Genomic DNA, 24,124 nt, shown 5'->3' with positions numbered 1-24,124 from the left:
TTTCCTTCTAGCCGATCAGCTGGGACTCAGGAGGCAGCAATAGATTGGGGGTGGGGCCAAATAAAAGGTAAGAATAACGTGGGGGGGTGGGGGGCGGGAGGGCCCAGCTCCCAAACAAAGAGAACCAGTTTGGTGACATCATATCGTCACCGCTACCGGCTCAGCGGAACCGGGAGGAACCCAGTCCCATCAGGGTGAGATGGTTCCTCAAGAAGCCTGGACCAATGCTAAGCAGGGCTTTAAAGGTGATGACCAATTGCAGGAGTCGGAAGTCCAGGAGAACCCCCAAATTGCAGACTGGGTCTGCCTGGGGTAGTGCAATTCCATCCAGAACTAAAGATGTTGAATTCCTGGATTTTGGAGTTCCATGTACCCAAAGCCACTCGGTCCTGGCAGGGTTCAGCCAAAGCCTGTTGTCCCCCATGCAGACTCCCACAACCACCAGGCACCATGAGAGGACAGCCACAGCATCACTTAGTCACCAGGGATGGAGCTATGGAGCTATTGAGTATAATCAGCATACTGATGATGCTTCAACCCATAGAAATGGATGATCTAATCCAACGGCTTCATGTATATGTTAAAGAGGAGTGGAGAGAGTACTGAGCCCTGTGGCATATCACAGGATAGCGGCTGAGGGCTGGGCCTCTCACTCCCCATTAACACTAATTGGGACCAACCTTGGAGAAAGGAGCCAAACCAGCACAGAACTGTGCCACTCAGTCCCAACCCTCATAGCCAGTCCAAAAGGATACCATGGTCAATGGTATTGAAGGCTGCTGAGAGCTCAAAGAGAGCTAGAATTGTTGCACTACTCCCATCCCGCTCTTGCCAGAGGTCATCAATAAGTATAACCAATGCTATTTCTGTCCCATAACCGGGCCTGAATCCTGACTGAAAGGGTCCAGATCAGGGCCGGATTTAGATGAAAAGAGGCCCTAGGCTATTCCACTTATGAGGCCCTTTCACCTATAGTGAAAGTGTAATTTTAATTTTGCTAACAATTTGAATGTAGGCCCCTCTTGATCTTGAGGCCCTAGGCTGAAGCCTAATTAGCCTATAGGAAAATCCGGCCCTGGTCCAGATAATCTGTTTCATCCAGGACCCTATGAAGCTGCGATAAAACCTTTTCCAAAATCTTCCCTAAAAAGGAAGGTTTGGAAACTGGATGGAAGTTGTGAAAGCAGATGGGATCAAGCAATATTGTTTTGAGGAGGAGGCGAACCAGGGCCTCTTTAAAAGGTGCTGGAAATGTCTTCTCTTGAAGGGATATATTAATCATTGCTTAAACTTACCTGCTAGTCACTGTCCTGGAGGCTTTCACCATCCAGGAGGGACAAAGGTCTAACTGACAGGTGGTAGCACTGATAGCATCGAGGATACTGTCCACTTCATCACCAAGAAGAGATATAGGAGTAATATGCTATCTAGCAAAGTAAATCCAGAAAATTAAAAGTTTGGCTCCTTTTAGTCAATATATTCTCATTTTTCAAACTGCATTGTATCCAAAATCTAAAGTGATTACTATTCTTCTACACTATTCTGTGATAGAATTCAACTTATTATTTCATGGATCTTTTCCAATAGTTAAGATAATACAAAGGAGACATGGATGAACACTAACACTACAACAAAGAGCTATTAATCATTGCTTTCCATGAGTCAAATTCATTACAAAAGTTGGTGCTGATAACATGACAGAAATTAAATACAAAAACCTGTTAGAAGTATGTCAATAAATCCTGTTTCTCTGGAACTTGTGCAATTCTAAAACAAATAGTTTTAGGAAAAGGGAAAAAAAAACAATGGCATCATTTATAGAAAACAACTTGTCTGCTTTTAGCACACAATGTATTAAAAACAGAACAGTGAAAAAATAGGACTTCGGTTTAATTGAGAACGGATTGCATTGTTGTCTCAGCCTTAGTTTCTAAAATACAGAATCTGAGAAGAAAGAGATTTTTCACTTCCAGAGAAACTCCAATAGCAACAGATGAGAATTTACACGTAAATGTTTGTTGCTGGTTCCCAAGAAACCCAATTTAATAAGAAATAATATCAAGCTGAAACCGACTTGTTCAATGTCCATTTTAAAAGTGGTTTGTCTTTTTCCCACCAGACACAGCAAACAATGATGACTAGCACGCAAGCTTTTGCTGTGAAAGAGCCATACTTCAATTTGAAATGATGGTCTGTTCCCAAGGATAATACAGGACAAGACTGGTAAATTTCATAATCAGGAGAAATTGATGGAATCTGAGAAAAGCTTTGACATGTGCTTTATTTTCCTTTTCCTAGAATTAGATAATATCTATTGAGCTAAAAATTCAGCTATTGCGCAGGAAGAATAAAGCAAGACAAAAGTTCAAACGCATCCTGAATCAAGCAACTCTTCAGAACCACATACAGAATGAAAACACAGAACATCCATCAAAAAACACAGGTCAGTTCTTGTTGTTTCCATATGTAATATTTACAACTCAAGACAAGACATTCTCACTCACAAGTGGTCAAAACACCTTCATATAATGTTCTTCAGAGTCAAATGAACACGTCATGCCTTGAAATTAATTAACTCAGTTCCTTTGCTGAGATGAATGCTATCTCAGAACCTGGCCCTGCATGTTTCCTTTGTTTTTGCTGTGTAATATAAAATATATTGCTATATATAACAATCCTCAGAATTGTCCAGCAGTTTTCATGCTAGATGATCTGATGGAAGCTATGATGGGAATAGGAACAACAGAAGATAGATTGTCCACAGTATCTAGTATCCTCTGGTCAGTGGTGGGTTTCAAATTTTTTTACTACTGGTTCTGTGGGTGTGGCTTGGTGGGCGTGGCATGGGTTGGTGGGCGTGGCAGGGGAAGGATACTGTAAAATCTCCATTCCCTCCCCACTCCAGGGGAAGGATACTGTAAAATCTCCATTTCCTCCCAATCAGCTGGAACTTGGGAGGCAGAGAATAGATGGGGGTGGGGCCAGTCAGAATTTTTACTACCGGTTCTCCGAACTACTCAAAACTTCCGCTACCGGTTCTCCAGAACTGGTCAGAACCTGCTGAAACCCACCTCTGCCTCTGGTGTCATTATCATATAACCTTGGTAGAAAAGACAACAGAACAGCTAATTGAAGGCAGAGTCGGGGATTAAAATAACAAATCACAATAAACAACACAAAACCTCACAGATTCTTTCCTCACAGATTCAATGGTGATGGTTTTCCTCAGAAACTGGTTGCATATGGTGGGAAAAAAACATGAATGGAAGTGATTTCATAAATAACTTCTTGTGAAGTAGGCAGCCATATAGATTTGATAAATAAACAAACAAACAAATAAATAAATTGCAGGGATTTTAAAAGCATATTTATGTATAAATGAAATAATTCCTTCAAATCCCACCTTTTTTTTGTCTCGCAGGCACTGCATACTGAATAAAAAAATGAGCAATCCTTTGAAATATTATGGAAATTGGAGTGCTGGCTAAGAGGGACAATGGGTGAAAATTCTCTCCAATGCTCATTCCACAGTTAATCCAAAATATGTGGATTTAAGATAGTTCAATTTGTTCACATTTGGAATGGTCTAGAACCCTGATGGTGAACCTATTGTCACACGTGCCCAAAGTGGCAAGCGGAGCCATGTTGCCTGGCATGCGTGGCATCGCCTGTTCGTCTTCTGGGTTTCTGGTGCGCATGTGCGTGCAACAATCAGCTGGTCTTCATGCATGCAGCAGTGCTGGAAACTGGAAGAGCTGGCCTTCCATTTTCTGGCGTGAGCATGCACGCCGGCCAGCTGATCATCGTGTGCACATGCATGCCAGAAACTGGAAGACTAGTGGGCCGGTGCACATGCACGTGCCGGAAACCAGAAATTCATTTTCCGGTGCGGACCCCTGGGCAGCTTCTCTTCCAGATTGCAGTCCAGACAAGCGCATTCCCCCAGCAGAGAAAAATGAGTCATTGAAAAATGTAAAACAAACTGAAGGAAATTACAGAAGGGGAATTAAAACATTTTCCATTTGCTGAAAATTCTGCATTCTCATGCCCACAGCCCCATGCAGGCTAATGAATAGGCAATTGCCTCCTGAAAAGAGCTGATAATAGATTATAGTATCGAGTGCCGAAAAGGGAGCGTGTGTGTGGCACTCTCCCCTCAATGCTAGCGGCCGTTGCTGCCCCCTTCTCCCTCTCCATTCCCACTGCCGTGTGAAGAAGGGGGCTAGCAGAGAGGGGAGTGTGTGAGGTTGCTGCTTCTGGGACTCGGGGATTTGGGAAGCGCCTGGATCTGTGTCACCCAGCTTCTGTTCCTCTCGCAGACAGCTTTCCCAGTCTAGCTTGACGCAGGCTTCCTCTCCAGGCCCCTGTCCATCTGCCCCCCCAACAGTTCGACAAAGCTACACAAAAAGCCAGCCCTCACTGGCACCCAGTTTCACTGACAGTGGGCTTGCAAAGGGCGCATTGCCACCTGCGTCAAGCTAGACTGGGTAGGGAGAATGTGAGTGAGCACCGAAGAGACTGTGGAGGAGGGAAGCCAGGCAAAGGGGAGAGCGAGGGGCGTCTGCAGCATGCCAGGCCTGGCAAACTTTCTAAGCCTGCCTAAAGCAGGGAGGGAGGGAGAGATCTGATCTAACCTCTGTGTAAGAGTGTGTATGTGTGTGTGCGTGAGAGAGAGAGAGAGAGAGAGAGAGAGAGAGAGAGAGAGAGAGAGAGAGAGAGAGAGAGAGAGAGAGAGAGAGAGAGATCTGATCCAATCTCGGAGAGTTACTTCGCTGACTGCAGTGTGCTCTCTCTCGCTCCTCTCACACTCACACACACACATACACACCTGCACACACACACACAAACAGGCTGGATCTTTCTTTTCTCCCACCCCCCCTCCTGCCCCACCCACCAGAGTCCCTTGGATCCCCTCCCCAACCCTGCCTGTCTCATACAGGCACAACCCACATGAGTGACGTAGAGTTGGCCATACCCACTCAGTCACATGACCACCCCCAGCCACGCCCACCAGGTCATTAGGAAGAACCGGTTGTTAAATTATTTGAATCCCAGCACTGGTAGTAAAATCTTATTATTCAGGTTAAATTGCCATGTTGGCACTTTGCAATAAATAAATGGGTTTAGGGTTGCAGTTTGGGCACTCGGTCCCTAAAAGGTTCGCCATCACTGGTTTAGAATTATCATTGCCATAAAGAAAATGATTTTTAAAAAGTCATTTGTGATGGCAGTGTTATATGCTTTTTATCCAAAAGTGATGCCCAAATGGCTAAAACATAAATCCTTTTTTTTATTATTATTATTATCCTTGCCGATTGGGTAGCACTAGTTAAGAAAGACATTACCAAATTCTATTGAAGCACAACTGAAATTAAGTACCAGCATTCTGTTTGGTGAAGTGTTTAAGGTTAGAAACCAGGAGACTAAATTCTGCTTCTGCCATTGGCACCAAGTCAGTTGGGTGACCTTGAGACAGTCACTCTCCCTGAGCCCTGGGAAGCAGGCAATGGCAAATCACTGCTAAAAGACTTTGCTAAGAAAACTTCAGAGACTTGTCCAGGCAGTCACTAGGAGTCAACATTGGTTCAAAAATGCTAAAATAAAGTAAAATAAAATAAAATAAAATCCTGCATGGGATACTAGGTACAGAATTTCTTTTCAATGCTGCTTGAGACAATGGTAAAAACAATTAACACAGCCTTTTATGAACCTGTATGCAGCGGAATTGTCCTAAACTTGTTCTTGTCTAAATTCTTTCTTGTGTTTTCAGTAACCATTCTGAAAGTGACAATCAAGGAAATATTTTAAAGTATTTGACATTAAATAGGAATCTAGAGTGCTTTTAAAGATGTGCGAACATTCTGAAAAAACAAATCTATATTTTTTAGTTTGCTTCATGTAAATTGTCTTAGAATTATATGTATTCTTTATAATAAACATTTTTAAATGACAGCCAAAAATTACTAATTTTTTTCAAACTACTTTCCTTTTGACTCACCTAAATGTATTTTTAGTTCCTTCTTTCCAGTTAGATTAACACTTCTTGTCCAAATTTTTAAAACCACCCATCTCCCTCAGGATGGAAAGAAAGGGGCTTATCAGGAGAGGGTTCTTGACAACTTCAAGGATTACTTTCGTCCTACAAAATCCTCCACAACCATACTCCTAAAAATATACATTCCATCAGCAATTTGTTTCTAGAGGTATACTGTAAATTTTAAACCTAGAAATTATTGGCAACAATCTCATATAAACCTTTCCCCATCCCTGCGAACAGACACCCATTTATTCTACATGATATTTTATGTTTAGGAGAATATATAACTAATGTAGAATACAATCTTTCAGAGACACTGGCTGATTTTGCTGGCAATGTCATATTTAGTTCAAATCACTCTAAAATGTTCTGGGCAGATGCTAGGAAGACCGTGAAGAAACAAGATACTTAATACTTTTTTTTAAATCATTTCTTTTTTAGATGCATCCATTCTCCAATGGAACACAAAAAAACCTGTTGGGTGAGTCATTAAAACCAAGGACCATTCTGGACAAATCCCTGGAAAATATACTGTTGGGAACAAATTTGAAGAGAAATATCTGAAATGAATTAATCTCCTAGTTCTTTTCCACATATAATTTCCCCAAAGCCCAACTCCAGTATTCAATGTTGTACAAAACTGACTTTCCCATGAGTATATTTGTTTAAACTATAAATGAGTAGGAAACAGAGCAAGTTATAACTGAATCAAACACGTTTTTTTCTAAAAAGGCTCCAACCAAATATGATCCAATCTCAGAAGCCAAAGAGAAACTAATCCGAAACCTATGATAAAGTAACTTCAGGATAGAGCCAGATGCTGGGTCTCTAAACCTATTTAGAACTAAATAATTAAGGCAGAGAAATGTATTTATTTGTTTAGGTTTGTATACCACACAATTCCCAACAGCTTTGAGTGGCTGATATCAAGCAAAGCAGAATTAAAAGGGTAATACAGGTAATCCTCGACTTACAACAGTTCACTTAGTGACCATTCAAGGTTACAATGACACTGAAAAAAGTGACTTATGACTGTTTTTCACAGTTACAACCTTTGCAGCATCCCCATAATCATGTGATCAAAATGCAGATGCTTGGCAATTGGTTCATATTTATGACCGTTGCTGTGTCCCATGGTCATGTGATCCACTTTTGTGACCTTCTGATAAGCAAAGTCAATGGGGAAACCAAATTCATTTAACATCTGGGTTACTAACTTATCCACTGCAATGGAATGGAATGGAACGGAACGGAACGGAACGGAACGGAACGGAACAGAACAGAACAGAACAGAACAGAACAGAACAGAATAGAATAACAGAGTTGGAAGGGACCTTGGAGGTCTTCTAGTCCAACCCCCTGCTTAGGCCACTTGCCTACACCACTTCAGACAAATGGTTATCCAACATCTTCTTTAAAACTTCCAGTGTTGGAGTATTCACAACTTCTGAAGGCAAGTTCCACTGATCAATTGTTCTAAATGTCAGGAAATTTCTCCTTAGTTCTAAGTTGCTTCTCTCCTTGATTAATTTCCACCCATAGCTGCTTGTCCTACCCTCAGGTGCTTTGGAGAATAGCTTGACTCCCTCTCTTCTTTGTGGCAGTCCCTGAGATATTGGAACACTGCTATCATGTCTCCCCTAGTCCTTATTTTCATTAAACTAGACATACCCAGTTCCTGCAACCATTGTTCATATTTTAGCCTCCAGTCCCCTAATCATCTTTGTTGCTCTTCTCTGCACTCTTTCTAGAGTCTCCATATCTTTTTTACATCGTGGCGACCAAAACTGGATGCAGTATTCCAAGTGTGGTCTTACCAAGGCATTATAAAGTGGTATTAACACTTCATGTGATCTTGATTCTATCCCTCTGTTTATGCAGCCTAGAACTGCATTGGCTCTTTTGGCAGCTGCTACACACTGCTGGCTCATATTTAAATGGTTGTCCACTAGGACTCCAAATCGCTCTCACAGTTACTACTATTGAGCAAGGTACCACATATTCTGTACCTGTGCATTTTGTTTTTCTTGCATAAATGTAGAACCTTACTTTTTTCACCATTGAATTTAATTTTGTTAGTTAGCACCCAATGTTCAAGTGGTTCACTTAACAATGGTGGCAAAAAGGTTGTAAATTGGAGCAAAACTCATTTAACAAATGTCTCACTTAACAACAGAAATTTGGGCTCCATTGTGGTCGTTAAATCAAGGACTATCTGTACAGGATAATCTGAGAACAAAGTATGTCAGGGTAATGATGATTTAATGCAGACCAGCCAATGTAAGGTTGATGCAACTGTAAAGCTGATGAAATGTACGGCTGATGCAATGAGAATGAATCAGCATTGGTATAGCCAGTTTAAGACTCTGAAGGGGTCAACACAAGTCTTTTACCACTTTAAGAGGTGTCTATATAAAGGCGGCCATGAGAGGACATATCTCTCCCTTCTTCGTGTATATCTCTCCGTGTCTCCGGTATCCTTTGCTAAGTTCTCCATTAAGAAGAAGATTGAGTGCTTGTCAGGTGTTTTCTACCATGCATGTTTCTGTATATATCTTGTATATAAACCACTGTTAATTGTCTAAGTCTCTGTGTGCTGTGTTTTGCTCCTGGATTGTCTCCTAAAAGTAATCACACTGCAAACGCTCTGACAAAGTATCTCCTAAGTAGAAAGATTGATCTGGGTATCATGAAACAAGCACTTCCACAGAATGGAACTATTACTAAGAAGGCTTGACTGCAGATACTTGCAATCTCTTCTATCACCTCAAGTGATAGAATCTCTTGAGTATGTATCACTGAGTATGTATCACTGAGTATGTATCACCACATACTCAGCCCAGAGCAATGCCTCAAAAGTACCCAGGATTATATAGCAGGTGGATCCAATTCCTTTTCAGGATCTTTTCAAATCCTAATTTTGAATTCCCCTAGTATATTTTTCCTTTGAAAAAAATGAACTTGCCCTATAAGTATATTTGCAAAAAATAACCCTATTTCTGAGAACTCACTAAAAATATTGCCATTAACATTACAACATGAAGCTAAACGTGATATAAGAATCCAGCCATGGAATGAAAAGATATAACACAATCAAAGCTTTTATGTAGCACCTTCTTAGAAATACTGATGGTGGGAACAAAATAAGCTCCCATAACATACCAACCTAGACCACTGTTTTATATAGCTTATTATTGTCTGCAGTAACTAGCAGCAACTCTACAATGAAAAAAAATTTAGACCACCTAAAAATGTTAGAAATTGAGTCAAGGATCTTCTGTATTCAAGGCAGGCAGGGCACTGTTAATAGGTTTTTTCCAAAGTATAATGCCAAGGGTTTGTCTGGAACTACTGCTTCAATTTTTGAAGTGCCAGTCTGAAAGGCAGACAGAAAAACATTGGCTATGAGGAAAATGAGAATAGTTGCACTTTGCAGAAAATGCGAAATTTGCCTACACTCCATAATGCAAAGTTGGAGAAATGTATCTCTTTCATCCAGTTTTGAGGCTGCCTGATAGCATCACAATTCTGCACAGTTTACATATAAATAAGAAAAACAATAAATATGAGTAAAAAAACATCCGGGCTGAATGGAAGAAAAGTATACCCAGCCATAGGCCAACACAACTAAATATAACTAAAGGGGACCACAACCACTGTATCCCAAAGCCTGGGAGAACAACCATGTTTTCAAACTTCTTCCTAAGCATCATAAGGGCGAGAATTACATGAATCTCTGGGGAGATATTATTCCAGAGGGCAGGCACTTCAAAACAGATAGCACACTTCCTCAGTCCTCCCCGTTCACACTTTTTGATCTGGAACACACCTGCCTGGCTTGATTTAGCAGGCAGACAGAAAAAATTGGAGATAAGCAGCCCTTCAGAGGCAGTTCTTTAAAAGTAATAACTGGTACTTTGAACTATACCCAGAAGCTAACTTGTAATCAGTGGAACTCACAAAGCAGTGGGGTCATATGAATATAATACATTGATCCCAACTCTCTCTGCACCTCTGCTTTCTGAACCAGTTGTAGCTTCTGGATAGTTTTCAAGGGCAGCTCTACGCAGAATGCATTTCAGTAATATAATTGTGAGGTGGCCAGGGCATCAGTAACTCTCTGAAGGGTCTCCCGGCCCAGGAAAAGGCACAACCCCAGTACTAATTGCACATGTTACATTAGTTACAAAGACCTTCTTGATCACAACTACGACCAAACAAGGGCCTATATGGTCCATTTTCAAACCTTAGGTTAGCATGATCATAATTGGAAAAAGAGAGGAAACTGATTAAATGGAAATGAGCTGTTTGACAAGCAGAATAAGATGACTTCCTAACTATCACACTGAACAAAAGATGTCATATGATTTCTTAATTTCATATCCAAGGGGAAAGAGTTGGTTCCTGCATCCGCCCAAGCTTCTCATGCTATTCCATCCTCATGCTAGCCGAAGAAATAAGGAGAAATGGTTTATTTACTGTTCAGTCCTCTGATCTTACAAATCAGCTCCTTGGACCAAACTCTCCCAGCAGAATGCTCCTGGAAACAGTAGTCAGGACCCAGAAGAGAAGGGGCATACCCATCATGGCCTAAAAAAAGCTAAAAGACAATGGACCAATTGCAAATCCTGATAGTTATGAAGAACCACTGAGAAAGATTATTGTAGATTATTTAAATGGTAATATTTGTGTTGGCAAAAGAGGGAACACACTACTTCTATAGTGAAACAGCTAAATGCATGCTGTCATTGCCTTGAGCTGGAAATGAGACAAAAGCAAACCAGTAAAAATGTGTCCTTTAAAAGAGTGTCTGAGATCTCTTTTCTCTGCCATTAGTAGCACAAAAGGGTGAGTCCCAAGTTTAACAGACTAGTATTTAGAGTTCTGGATTGGATAATCTTTTCCACTGCTCTTTGTTACCAAGTAACGTAACGGGAGATAGGCAAGGAAAAGTGTTGACAGGTCATTACCAAATGACCTTTCCTCATTTTCCATTTAACCATATGTTTTGACAACATGTTTCCCCATGATGAAACTGCTTTCATCTCATTCCCAGTCCATGAGTGAAATAGCCTTGAGTCTTCCTTAGCTACAGCAGTCTTTAAAAAGATTGTTTTCTCTCTTATTTTGATCTGCCTTGTAATCTTTGTCACCCATTTCTCAAACGTAAGTCGGATGACTGCAAAGACTTGAAAGAGAAGCAATAACGGCAGGCTAGGAATTGGCAACAGAAACAGCAAATTTCACAAAATATAGCTTTTCACCAACCCTCCGAGAAAGCTGATGGCTTCTGTCACTTGATCATTTGTGTCATTTTGGATTGGACTGGGAAATACTTCACGAAATTGAATCCCTGGACAAATTATGCAGTAACATTGCTTGGATCACCAAAAGGAGACTGCCCTGTTTCCTCTTTCTGTTTCAGTGGAAGATATGAAACGAGCAGCCTTCAGGGACTGGCAGACAAAATGAAACTTCAGTGCCACTTGCATCTCAAATTTACTTGGCACATTTAGGCACCTGGCAGCCCCCATTAGAGCCAGTACAAACACTCATTTAAAACCTAAATGAAATAGCAAATAGCCATCATTTACAGAAATGTTAATTTTTCCCAAGATTTTTTTTGTACAGACGATCTAAAAACAAGTTATGTTTCAATGTAGGTGCGTCCCAAGGACATTTCAGTTCCAGATTCTAGCAAATTCTAAGCCCAGCCAAGTGGAGTCTGGTGGAACTGTTGATGGAAACAGTGTTCTATCTTAATTAGGGGCAACATCTATGTGTTATAGTTGGACAGCCACACAACCTGCCTTGGGAACAACAGGTTGCTAATCATCTGATGGAGCAGAGGTAAATGTACTGAAAAGTCAAAGGAACAGTATGCAAAAACTCTTAGAAAAATATACTCAGAGGTATCAGCTTGTCCTATTTCCATTCCACATATATTTCAGTTTTTCCTATGCAACACAGAATTAAGAAGTTCTCAAGTCCTTAAAGCAACTGCCATGCTCATTTGATCCAATAGCTGTTGCCCAGATCTTGAGATAAAATTGACTCTTAGATCAGATTTGGCAGCACATCCAAACCATTTCATTGTCTACAAGTAAGGCAGGACAAATGCAGAAAATAAACATATTTTTCAGTCCTGGTCGCAACCCAGAATTCACAAATTCAACTATGAAGAAGTATAAGCATATTTCTAGGATGATTCAATCAGCAGCATTCCTGTGGCCATTCTTTTAAGCAATTCCAAAGTCCCAGAATGACTATTTATCCATTGTTTGGCAGTATTACATTTCAACATGCAGAAGGATAATGAAATATAGTGATCGTAAGACCAGAATACAGGATGCAGAATCAGTCCCATGTTCTGCAGCACATGGTAGCATTTCTTTGTTGGACATGTGACTACCACTAATATTTGAGATCCCAGGAAGGGGATCCTCCTCTACTTTTTCCCATGTCTTCTCCCAAAAGTGATATTACTGCTGTTTGATCAAACGATCTCTTTTGCTACTTAGGCTTTAGCACCAATGATTGAATTTAATCCCACCATGAACCAGTAAACGTTTAGCTAATATCCATTGCATTTGTTATGAATTTGTAAGACACTTTTAGACTCACCTCTCTTCTGTACCACCTTCATTGCTGGAAACATTTCACCAACTATTTCATGGAGTTGCTGGAAGACAATAGGCTTCAAATAATTTAGTGTTCAAGGTACTACATAAACAAAGATTATAATTACCATATTTTTCACACTATAAGAGGCACCTGACCATAAGAGGCAGCTAGGTTTAGAGGAGGAAAACAAGAAAAAAAAAATCAGGCGGTGCCCGAGAGGATCACAGATAGGTGTCCTCTCATTTGACAACTCTGCCTATTGACTCCTGCACTGCCGAAAAGAGATTGAAGAGGCAGGCAATGACAAAGACAGAAGAGGCGGGGTTCAGCACTGTAAAAGGACCCCACCGCCACAGCCCAGTTGCTATTCCACAAAGGACTGGCACCAACGCACAGATATTTCCACCCACTTTTTTGGGGGGAGGGAAAAGTGCGTCTTATAGAGCAAAAAATATGGTATATTGTTGCATTCATAATAACATTGTATGATTGTAAAGCCCCAAATTTTAGCCTTCCAGAGGACTGTGAAGATCTGGCTCTTCTCCCAATCGTTGGACTAAAATGGGGCTTGAGCTGCAAGGATCTTTGGTTTGCTGCCTAGTGGGAAGGACTCCTTTGTTTTTAACTGGTTTTATGGATTGTTTGTAGCCACTCTGTAAGTCAAATAAATAAATAAATAAATAAATAAATAAATAAATAAATAAATAAATAAATAAATAAATAAATAAATAAATAAATAAATATTCTATATTTCATTATTTCTTACCCTGTTTATAACTAAAAATAAGGCACTTCTGTGAGCCTCACTGTCATGGAGGAAATAAATTGATGTACCATAAACCTTTATCTCTATTAAGATCTACTTTAACAAATGAGCCTCTGAAGCAGTTAACAATAAATATTTTTATTAATATAAAAATAAATATCCTGTCAGATATATATATATATATATATGTGTGTGTGTGTGTGTGTGTGTGTGTGTGTGTGTGTGTGTGTATGTGTGTGTGTGTGTGTGTGTGTGTAATCGCTATAAGCAATGTTAGTTCTGGCTATTCTTCCTCAGAAGAAAGAGTCTTGTAAACCATCAGAACTGCATCAGAACTGCCCTTCTCTCACACTTACTAATGTGAATTGTGCCCTTTAGCCATTAATTTTCAGTTGTTCTTTTTCAGTATCCCACAGATATGTGCTGATAGAATCTATAAAATCTATAACAGTCATAGAGACTTTATTACTCTTAATAATTTAGAAATAAAAGTCACACATACTTTGCCTCTGACCTTGATGAATAATTGTTGAAGTCTAAAACAACTGACAAGCAATGTGTTGCATAATACTGGCTATTATTTTGGCAAGGAATTGAATTTAAACAAAGAAGGTTGCAACTGAACTCATTCTAAGCTTTCTACAAATATAATTTGTGTATTACTTTTCTAATTGGATTGCCATTTAGAAAAGGAGGCACTTTTTGCCACTTCTGTAGTAATTACTTTTGTAGTTACAAGTAGTTATCCACTTATGTAACCAAACCATTCCATGGTTGCATACTGCTTGCATACTCCAATTTTTAGGTTGCAATGCAATTAATATAACATGTATTTTTATGCACATAGCATAAATGTTTACATTACTTGTGTGTTTCTAGGCATACAAACATGCACAACTTTGAGTTTAGTTAAACCAAGTCTAATGCGATTTGTTTGGGATTTTCTGTATTTATTGGAAACGCCTATGTTATAACCAGCCTATCAATTCTATGTATTGAAATATCTTAAAAATTAAACTAATTCATGCATTGACTACCTAAAGGCATCAGAAACCGTCTTTATACTGCCAGAACAACAATAGTTCAATATCAATGGATGGGTAAATACTGGCATGAGCTTTAATAATTGTCAGCTGGTCTAGAAGAAAATCCTAATTTACTTAGAACAATAAAATCAATGCATCCTAAAACCTTCAAATATATTAGTCAAAGTTCTGGAAATTTCAATTCTAAACTTGTTTGGAGAGCACCAGGTTGAAGAAAGCTATTTTTAAAAAATCATGGTTTCTAAAATAATCCATCAATCTAAACAGTGAAGATTGATTCAGAGAAAGAAATAGATGATTTAGTAAATTAGGGCAGAAATACTCTCCCCTGAGATGATAGAGTGAAGTAACTGCAAAAGTGAAGTCAGTTTACTGCTGAACTTTCTTGCTAGAAACTGCAGTTTAAAATATGAGCAGATTTAGAATTCAGCTGAACTGTTGGACTTATTGGACCCTTCTGATATGACTACTTCTGCTGTAAGGAGTTTAAAGAGAACCTGTAAAACCTTGCATGGACAAATAATTTGTTGAATTTAGAGGAAATTGCACAGTCTCCTCACGTTACTTTGCATATTCATTGTTCCCTGATTGTTGAACTATTATAGAAAATCAGCAACTGGTAGTATTAAGGGCCCCAGGTCCAAATACATCTTCAGATGTAAAAACTCACTGACTGACTCTTCTGCACTTCAATCTATCTGCAAAGTTTGTTGTGAGGAAACATTTTTTGAGGAAACAATTTTATACCTTACTTTTCTCATTTTTTTGAGAAAAGTAAGATATAGAAATAAACAAACCAGATATACACATTACAGCACAATAGCATTCACAGAAATATGTGGGCCTGAAATTGAGGAACACCAAAATCTGAAAGAAAGCAAAATAAAATAAAATAAAATCGTGGATTCCCGATTTAAGTGTGGTGGAGCAATACAAAGTTGTTTAAGGGTGCAGATTTTGCTAACATTGTCTCTTTTTTGTACTTAGAATTTTAAGGATTCTTCATTCTTCAAACTCATTTCACAACCAAAGTATTTTGTGTTTTAAAAGGGAGCAAATGGGTGTTAAGGAGCAGTTAGACTTTTACTGTATCAAAGAATTTTCAGTGATTGTGGTAATCTCCAGTATATATTTTACTCCCTGTTTTATTTGACAAATATATTGTTCATTTTTTTCCTTGCTATAATGAAGATTGCTTTTCATTTCATAATCAGAATGTTCTCTTGACCTTTTGTTTGTAATATCAGTAGAAATAATGCTTCTGAATTATTATTAACCTCAAAGGGGAGAAAGGTTAAGGCAGGGAGAAGGGCTTATTCTATATGCATATCATTTGGTCAAAGAGTGCCACCTCGTGTTCAGAAATAGGCTCTTCTCTGCTAGCAGGTACAGTGAATAGTTTAGGATTTATTAGCCACAAAAAATCCAATTTTTCGCTTGCTGGAAATGATACACTTGAACACTCATCACCCTCATTTTCACTTAAAATATGTGTGTCTGCGTCTGTATATGTAGATTGAAAGAAAAGAGAGAGAGTTAGAGGAAATGACAAGGTCACTGGCAAAATATAGGTGGTTAAGGAATTCACCATTGAGCTTTATTCCCACTTTGGACCAGTTAAATTGTCTGTAAATCTCTTTAATGGTTGCGGAGAGTACTTTTAGTGAACTTGAATCACATACAAATGTAAATTAAAAGTATTTAATTATGGCCAATGGCCAGCAAGGTAAAAAACACAAAATAAACAATCAAGTATAACAAAAAGTTATATAATTTTTTTAAAAAACAAGGAAAGGGAATAAGGAATAAGATTCAATGAAACAATATAAACATCAGATAAAATAGGAACAGGATAAAGTAAAATAAAATAACAGTGCAATACAATAAAAAAAGAATTCATAATATTAGGACATCTTATGGAAATGGCTGCAGATAGAAACTTATTTTGCCCACAATGACACAATTTCTGAGTGAATAGGGTCCTTCTATGCCTCTTATCTAGTACTGCTGAGGATAAGGCATTTCACTGAACTAAAGCAAAGGCTCTGCAGCATGCTGGACAAAGTTAAATAAGTATAAGCTATTTCAAAATTAGAAACTAGCAATGAAAGATGGTTACAGCACCCAAATCTATCTGCCATGTGATATCAAAAATTGACAGATTTCAACTTTAGCTCTGTCTAAACTAGAGGTGGGTTTCAGCAGGTTCTGACCAGTTCTGGAAAACCGGTAGTGGAAATTTTCAGTAGTTCGGAGAACCAGTAGTAAAAATTCTGACTGGCCCTGCCCCCATCTATTCTCTGCCTCCCAAGTCCCAGCTGATTGGGAGGAAATGTGGATTTTGCAGTAACCTTCCCCTGGATTGGGGACAGAATGGAGATTTTACAGTATCCTTCCCCTGGAGTGGGGTGGGAATGGAGATTTTACAGTATCCTTCCCTTGCCACGCCCAGCAAGCCACGCCCACCAAACCATACCACACCCACAGAACCGGTAGTAAAAAATTTTGAAACCCAACACTGGTTTAAACCTAGAGGAGCAAAAAGAACCAAAGGCCATAAAAACCCAGGTCAAGTTAGATTCTTTTTCTTTTCACCTTGATGAAATCCAGCAAGAAGAATTAATGGAGCCACTGAGACATTAGAAAATATTTTAAACCAGCAAGAGAGCTAGCAAATGTAGACTCTTATCTCCAGTGAAATCATACCAGTTTCAATGTGGATTAAAACTTACAGAATAAAAAATAGAATGTGGAATGTGGAAGAGTCTTCATAAAAATCTAAACTGAATATTATCTAAGGGATTTGGATCATTGTAAGAGAATACCTGTGCACTATATCTCATTTGGGATATAGTTTTAGCTTTTAAAAAATTGATGGGCAGCAAGTATTCACATACAAGTTCAGAATGAAAAAATAATAATAGAAATCCTGGATAGGAAGACCAGAAATAGAAAGACTGTGGCAAAAGCAAATAAAGGTAGCACCAATAATAATAGATGCCTTGAGTACAATCCCAAAACAACTGGAGCACCACTTGAACACCATTGGCATTGACAAGCTCATCTTAAGCCAATTGCAAAAGGCAACTTTATTCAGAACAGTGTACATCTTGCAATGATATTTGTAACACCATCAAACAACCGCATCTACCTATTCCAGGTCCTTGGAAAGGACTAGATAGGTAGACAAAAATGCCAAATCCAGTCTGAACATCTGGCTGACTGTGCAACGAACCATAATGACAATGAATCATGCCTTTCAGCATTGTTTCAGTATGTTGACAGACTCTACTAATCAAGGAAAATAGGAATGTATGCAATGTTACAAATACACCAGACAGTCTAAACAAGACAAAAAGGCATTGGAAGAATATCCGAAGGGCAGTGAAGAAGAAGCAGTGAAGCTAGGATATCATGAAGGCTTACTGAATACCAGAGAGACCAAACTGGCCTATAAGAAAGACAAAAAAAAAAAAATAGAAAAGGGAGATGGCAAGGCAAAGTATTACATGGCCAATACGTTAAAAAAAAAAAAAAAGCAAGAAAAGCAGATAACAAAACCTGGCAATGGCTAAGTACAGGAAAGTTAAAGAAACAGAGAGGATAATTCTGCCACGTAAGACTAAACCTTAAGAACAAATGCACATAAAACCAGAATGGAGTAGATAACAAACATCATATCTGCAAAAAAAAACCAAAAACCCTGAAGTAAAGGTGGATCATTTAGTTACCTGTTGCAAGAAGATCATACAGACTGATTAGAAATAATCATGAAATAGTAACAATGGTACGTTGGAATAACTACAAGAAATATCACTTGCCTGCAAGCAAGAACTGATGGAACCACAAAATAGACAAAATAATAGAAAATGAAGAAGCTAAAGTGGTCTGGGACTTTAGAATTCAAATAGACAAGCACCTGCCCCAGGTTTAAGAATTGTTGATAAGAAAGACAGAAAAGTCTGAATAGTGAACATTACAATACCTGGGGACAGCAGAACAAAGAAAAAGAGCTGGATAAAATGACAAAATATAAAGTCCTACAAATGGAAGTAAAACAACTGTGGCAAAAGAAAGCAAAGATGGTTCCAATAGTAATAGGTACTTTAGGTACAATCCAATTTTTTCCCAATTTTTGTCATCACATTGACAAGATTATCATCAATCAGTTGCAAAAGGCAGCTTTACTTGAAACAACTTAAACCTGCAACAATACCTTTGGCACCATCAAAGAACAATATCTGCATATCCCAAACCCATAACCCTTGGGAAGGATTCAATAGGTGGATGAGAATGCCAAATCCAGTCCAAATATCTGACTATGCAACCAAATATAATAAGGATTTCCTTTGGTGCTATTGTTAGCATGAACAGAATTAGCCCTAATTTGTTCCTATCTATCTCTGGAGGCCTGTAAAATTCTGCCAAAGTTATTTAAAATCTGGAACTATTATTTTATTATTGCTATTGGAATTTGTGGCAACTTCTCAAGAAAACCATCATTTTGGTGATGGTTAGAGTGAATGAGTGAAGTGTCCCTCCTTAGTGTTAGAATTCCACTAAAGCTTGAGGTCTATCTGTATGAGGGGGAAAAACCCGACTGGGTTAACAGTATACAGCTGTACCACCAAACACCTGTCACTAAGTATAGGAGGGTAAAGGTTTTTGGTTAAGGAAGCTACCACTGAATTCACACAGATATTAAACACAGGAGAGCTAAAATGAAATCTAATTCACTCTTTGATGAATTGGAATGTCTGCAGTACAGTGGCCAGCTCTATCACATCTAACTTTGGTGACTGTATTTTTATAGAATATCCTAAAGCTGATTGATGTGAGACAGCTTCCACCAGAGACTGTTCCATTGGGTAAAATCAAAGCCAATTTTAAGTAAATGAAGGGGTGATTTTGCCCTCATGTGTATTTATTAGAAATTACAAGATAGCACACTGAATCACTGTGAATCTCCCCTCCTTAAATCCTGCTTTCTCATGAGTTAGGAGTTTCTCCTAGTTCAGCCAATCTAATAACTTACTAAAACCTTCTTGATTTATTAATAACAGACTTTTCAATGATGTGGAAAGTAGCTGTGGCAATTCTGTATATTGATTTTAGGAAGCTGATATAAGATTCTTCAGAGCTTCAACTATAGCACTTAATTTAACAGATTCAAAGGCTTTTCAAAGTCAATGAAGACTTGAAAATGAACCTGAAGAAGATACAAGTGATATTCAACAACCGTTCTCACCCTTAGCAAATAAAAAATAGAAAATCATGAACTGAAGAAAGTCAACAAATCTTCAAGCATTTCTCAACCAGTGGACATTTATGACTATTGCAGCATCCCATGGTTATTTGTGCACTTCATAGTTATTTTCCAACAAGCAGAGTCAATGGAAAAGCCAAAAATAAAACTGCAAGTGACTGTCATGTGAAGACTTGTTTAATGGCCTTTGGTAACTCACTTAACAACTGAATAGGAAGATATCTAACTCCATCAGTCACATAATGTTTGGCTTAATGATTGAATTGCCTGTCCCACTCCCCTATAGTTACCAGTACTGAAGATCAACTATAATCTGCCAATACTATTCAGACAATTGGTGGAACCATTGCATTATACTCCTTCTCCAAATCTTAATCTATACAGAAGAATATCATAGCTAATCTTATCAAAAATTGCAAAATGGTCCAAGTATAATAACAGAACCACATTCCCATTGCTCTCTTTTGATCACATCCCAAAGCCAATCTCAATATCCAATATAAGAGTTCTTAATTTAAATTGAAATCTAGATGATACCCATCTTGCTTTATTTCCCCTGGTTAATGTACATGCAAACTTTGCACAGAAGAAGGCAACTGTGTGTTATTCTGACAATAATCAAGTCCATCTCTTCATCCCAAGATGAATCAGGATTTTAACAAGAGAGCCAGCTACAACAGTAGAACTTCCTGCTGAAATTCTGTGAACCCGATGACCATTTCAACTATTGCCTTCTAAAGATGGTGACTATCTCCTTCCTGCCAGCATTACAGAGAAGGGAGGTGCTAATGAGAATATACAGGTCAAAGAAAAGACAAGCTAACCGTAAGAATGGAGAAAATGAGAATATTGTGTGACTTCTGAGTTGTTTAAATCTCTGGTGATTTTGAAACCCAAAAGAAGCAACACCCAGGGACATTATCCTTTCTGTTTTTTTTTAAAAAAATGTGTCTCTCTTCTGGAATTACCTAAATGGCTCTACCTGACCCCCCCAAGGGTCAAGAGCATTGACAAATCAGTTTGCAATCAGGTCATATCTGCTGTCAGATCTTGACCGTGTGACCTTACCCTCTTTCCCTGCACAAACAGTTTGGATGTGATTAATGGGACTGATTTCATGGCAAAAGTAGTGAAGTCTAAAAATACTAGAGATGCAGCAGTAAATCTAACTCTCGGTAATCCAATATCCTACAAGGCCGCATATGGAGCACTTGTTCAACAGAAACAAATATGTCATCCCGTATGTTGTTTATAGATGGAAATGGAGTGAGCTATGAGTGGCAGAAATGCTTAAAACTAAGTGAAAACTCAGGATTCCCAACAACCCTCCATTCTCCAACAGAATTGACTGCCAAAAGTCTGTCTTATCAATGTAGGAAAGCCAAAGAAGCTTACTCCTACATGTCACTGTCTCTTACCAATCAAAAGCAGTTATGCTTGGCTGGATTAAGGCAAAGCTGTGCATAAACCCCCTGGAGACAGGCTATCAAACAAACCTTTAGACAGCATGGAGACAGCCAAGGCAGATCTGATACAAAAGGCAGATCTGTGCAACGTGTAGCAATTCGTGCAAACTAATCATATCTTGACATGGCAGTAGACACTCACGTGTAGATTTTTCACTCAGGAGAACAGACAGGGCCCCAAGGTGACCTCTTCTTCTCCAGAAACTTACCCCATATTGCTCTAGTTAACATTCATTGTTCCCATCCCACTAACCTCCTTATTATGGCTGACACCACCTTCATATAACATCTTACTTTGACATGTCTGCACATCCAACTTAGAGGTTCAGTCAACAGTGCAAAGAGAAAAGCACGAATCTTTTCCCTGGTAGGTACTTCAAGACGAGGTTTTGTGATCTTATTTACTGGATTGTAAAGGGCCTCCATTGCCTTCCATTTGTAACCTCCTGGTTTCTTCCAATTTCTCCCCCTGTCATACACAGTTATTAAGGAGGAGAAGATAAATACAGATAGTCCTTGACTTATAACAGTTAGTTAAACGACTGTTTGAAGTTAAAATAACACTTTAAAATGTTATTTATTTCACACACAGCAGCATCTCCATGGATATATGATCAAAATTTAGATGCTTAGCAACTGATTCATATATATGACAGAAGCAGTGTCCCAATATCATATGTTCATCTTTTGCAAACTTCTGACAGACAAAGTCAATGGGGAAGTCAGATTCACTTAACAAGTGTTACTAACTTAACAACTGTAGTGATTCACTTAACAACTGTGGCAAGGAAAGTCATAAAATGGGGCAAAACTCACTTAACCACTGACTCACTTAGCAACATAAATTTTGGGCTGAGTTGTGGTCATCGATTGAAGACTACCTGTAGCTACAGCCTCTCGCGACAACAGGATTAAGTATTTGCTTCTGTTTATCAGGTTGATGGCTTGTTTGTGAATCATCTGGGATCTCTTTTGGGAGCTGAAAAACATTTTTAAAGAGAGATGAAAATGGCATGGCAGAAGCATCACTAAACATGGTAGGCCTTCCAGCAATAATATAGTTTTAGCTATTTAGCAATATGATCCTGCCATACACCAACCAGGGTTTGCCATCATGGCTTCTCCTTGTAAAGTGCTATTGGATGGGGAAATCTTACCTTACCTTAGTAAATGTCATTTTAGAAAAAGCAACATATTGCTGTCCTGTGCTTTGAGGCCTGATTTGTGCTTCCATTGAAGGAAATCCTTGCCGTGCCTGACCTCATAGCTCTAGAGCTCTTGTTGATTTTATTTGCTGGCATAATCAGGAAAAAAATACACAAAAGCAGACATGCTGTTACTCCAATTTTACAACTATTAGGAATTTGGAAGGTAGTTGAGGTCTGTTGCCATTATCAGTTGAGAAATGTTTTGAGGTTTTCAGTGTATTAAAAAATAATCAACTTCTCCATCACAAAGAGTATTCTCAAATGTCTCCAAGATTTTTGGAAAATAAATACTCATAAATACACAGAGATACCCAGATTATGGGAAATGGGAAATGCTAGCAATATGTTTTCTTTTTCTAAATGGGAGGAATTATTTTTATTTAGACCCAGAGCGAGGCTTTGAGTTATCAGTTACTTGAAAGGATAGCAAATGAGCACTCACAAATGAACAGCTCACAACTCACACACATAAAAACATGATAGTGCTGATAGCATCCTGAGATCTCAATTAATCTGCAAATAGTCAAAGCAATCCAGAACAAAGGGACATTTTAACTGGGTTTAATACTACTGAGAAAGGAAAACTCTAATTATAAGGAAGATAATTTACTTATTATGCTCAAGGTAATTTGACTGATTCCATTACTGCGTATAACCAAATTGGTTTCATGTGTTTTTAAAGTGCTACAGAAAGAAAAGCAAAAACAAAAATAGCAAAATCTCATTTTCCGTTCTCCATTTTCACTATTATGAAAAAGGTGCAGGATGTTAATAGATAAATCAAGGAGAGGGAAGAGTTAGCTGTGGTTGAGCAATGAAGGATGTTTTAAATTTTTAAAAGTTTCCAATTATAAATAACAACGTTCAATTTTATTCAACCCTAATCTTTGGAAAACAATGTGTAGGCGGCAGAATGCATTGTTAAGAGAAATAGAAAAAAGATGATGGGAAATAATTAGATTGAGTTTCTGCAATCATGCCTGCTATTAAATTTTCAGGAATAGCCACAGTACCAATAGTATTTATTAGAGAAAGATTAAAAAATGACAAAGATTAGTCATTTGTAAGGCCATATTAAAATAGGTATTTTGCTATATTCAAACTACACAAACTCTTATCTGTCTGGCTCTGCCCTTGAAGGGAATTCTCTCCTCCTCGTCCAAAACACACGGACACAAATTGCCAATACAGTTGAATTGACCAGAAGTATTTTTTTTTCCAGGCAAATTAAAGATTAAAGATACAAGAACCCCAATCTGGATTGGGATTGCAGCATGAAGAAGGATAAAATGTCCCGAGAATAGAGGTACTCCTCAATATACAACCATTTGTTTAGCGAGTGTTCAAGGTTACAACAGCTGACTGATTTCACACTTATGACTGTTGCTGCCTCCCCATGGTCACATGATCCAAATTTGGGTGCTTGGCATATGACATGTATTTATGACAGTTGCACCATTCCAGGGTCATGTATCATCATTTATAACCTTCTCAACCGGTTTCTGGCAAGGAAAGTCAATGGGCAAAGTCAGATTTGCTTAACAACCACATGATTCAGATAAAAATTGCACTGATTCACTTAACAACTGTGGCAAAAAGAAGTCATAAATGGAGCACAATTCACTTGACAACTGTCTTGCTTAGCAATGGAAATTTGGGGGTCAATTGTTGTCATAAGTCAAAGACTACCTGTATCTACAGTGTATCAACT

At 38.5% G+C, this 24,124-nt stretch overlaps 2 long non-coding RNA genes across 3 annotated transcripts in view; one reads left to right on the top strand and one right to left on the bottom strand.

Annotated features, from left to right (window-relative positions):
• LOC117674136 (uncharacterized) overlaps positions 1 to 24,124 on the bottom strand; it is a 46,931-nt gene that overhangs the window by 17,564 nt on the left and 5,243 nt on the right. Inside the window, exon 2 of the long non-coding RNA XR_015731291.1 lies at positions 12,662 to 12,719. This is a non-coding gene — a long non-coding RNA (uncharacterized LOC117674136). The remainder of the gene's footprint in view (positions 1 to 12,661; positions 12,720 to 24,124) is intronic.
• On the top strand, positions 156 to 23,808 carry LOC148116747 (uncharacterized). 2 transcript variants are annotated; one of them, XR_015731292.1, is made up of 3 exons: positions 156 to 2,443; positions 6,479 to 6,518; positions 23,636 to 23,808. It is a non-coding gene; the product is annotated as an uncharacterized LOC148116747 (long non-coding RNA). The 2 variants fall into 2 exon arrangements; XR_015731293.1 differs by lacking the exon at positions 23,636 to 23,808 and having other exon boundaries at positions 6,479 to 8,622.

This window comes from Pantherophis guttatus, chromosome 1 (genome assembly GCF_059756535.1).
Source record: "Pantherophis guttatus breed Tessera chromosome 1, ASM5975653v1, whole genome shotgun sequence".
Classification (NCBI taxonomy): Eukaryota; Metazoa; Chordata; class Lepidosauria; order Squamata; family Colubridae; genus Pantherophis; species Pantherophis guttatus.
The sequence above is the reverse complement of the archived record's forward strand: the minus strand, read 5'-3'. Positions and strand labels throughout refer to the sequence as shown.